Source organism: Penaeus chinensis, chromosome 29, assembly GCF_019202785.1.
Source record: "Penaeus chinensis breed Huanghai No. 1 chromosome 29, ASM1920278v2, whole genome shotgun sequence".
In the NCBI taxonomy this organism is placed as follows: Eukaryota; Metazoa; Arthropoda; class Malacostraca; order Decapoda; family Penaeidae; genus Penaeus; species Penaeus chinensis.
In genome coordinates, this window is record NC_061847.1 from 17497567 (window position 1) to 17499100 (window position 1534).

Consider the following 1534-nt stretch of genomic DNA (forward strand, 5'->3'; position numbering starts at 1 on the left):
CTCTCTCTCTCTCTCTCTCTCTCTCGCTCTCTCTCTTCTCTTCTCTTTTCTTCTCTTTGTTTTGTCATCTAAAACGCAATATTCCAAACATAAAATGAAATAGCGTGCACAGTTCAGAATTGATTAAGAACTTCCAGGCGAATCAGTTCAGTCAAGTCATCTCAAGCACAATAATCCAAACCTAAGACGCGCAGTGCAAGCAGCCTTCCATTCGCGGCGTTTGAATCTGCCGCGCGGCCTTCCCTCCGCGAGCGTCGTCTGCTTCGGCACCAAACCTGTCAAGATGAAATGCTCTCTGACAAGCAGTGGCGGCCAGTGATGGAAACTCGCCCATTATCGCTGTTGTTTCGCGTAGTGACCAGTGTCCGTGTGACTCTTTCGTGGAACAATAACCCGGTAAGATGAAGTGCAGTGGGGTTTTAAAGTAAAGTTCAGCTCGGGCATTCTGGCTGGCGTGCGGGCAGGGAGGCTTTCACTTCGCTTTTTATAATCTGTGATTGCTTTCGCTCTCTTTTGTGTCGCCGCCAAGGGCTCGTAGGTCAGGTCGTATCAGTAAAATTGTAATGCAGTCTGTTGTCATTAGGAGTTTTTTCTCAACATAACGCTACCGAAATGTCTGTCCTCACGTAAGGTAAGCTGACTACAACAAAGCTCTGTTTAAATGAGAATTAAGATTTTGCCTTCCTTAATACTGCTGGGTCATTTATTATGTTTGACACTATTTGCAGGTAAACCTATGCACATCATTTGGTATTTGTTAACAAGAGCTACACAAAACCAGGGTATCATGCAAAACCAAAATGCAAACCTAACTTTTCTACCTTCTACTTATTCCCTAGATTGGGGGAGCAGTCCCCCTGGGCTCTCTTTATTAGCACTTTGTACCAACTTACAGAAAACACGACACTAAGAGTTGTGGCTTTGTCTCTGAGTGGTGATATGCAGTGGATTTTTTTACAGTCTATATAAGGCCACTGCAGCTGTACCTGTGCTGTTTATTACTCCATTTTTTTATGCTCCATAAGATGGCAGTGTTCATTTCTCTCTCTCTCTATCCCTTTATCACTCTTGGCAACATTAACTGATGTCAGTTAAGATATATCTAGGATACTCACGTATTAAAACACACCATCCTATTATTCTGCTTTTGTGGACAAGCACCACGTGAACTCAAGTAACTACAGAGTGTTTCAGCGTGGCATATGAGAAGGAATTAGATCTCTTGTGGTGTGAGATTACTCACTTGCATCTCTACCTATTTCATTGTCTGTCTGTACTATGCAAAGAAATGCTCAAAGGAAAAGAGGGCTCTGTTTTTTTGTACATGATCTTAGTATGGAAGGTAATATACAACCTCCATCTGTGTCATATCTTTTATCCTTTCTTTCAGTGGTTTTAGTAGTGATAATATCTCTGGAGTTGTGACTGACAGAGCATCCTTAGTATTGTCTGTTTTGTACTTCTGATGTTAGTCTATGCCACTGTCTCTCCAACAGCATCTCTGATGAACACCTCTAGAATTAGGTGACTAAAT

General features: G+C 42.2%; 1 protein-coding gene across 3 annotated transcripts in view; it reads left to right on the top strand.

Moving 5' to 3' along the window:
- The first annotated feature begins 247 nt into the window (after nt 1-247).
- The window catches only part of LOC125040828 (hexosaminidase D-like), an 11101-nt gene continuing 9814 nt past the window's right edge, over nt 248-1534 (top strand). For 2 of the 3 annotated variants that reach the window (XM_047635572.1, XM_047635574.1), the window contains exon 1: nt 248-396. The gene's annotated coding sequence lies outside the window, so the exon portion shown is untranslated. Of the gene's footprint in view, nt 397-446; nt 632-1534 lie in introns of those variants that run through there. The other variant, XM_047635573.1, reaches the window with a different exon arrangement.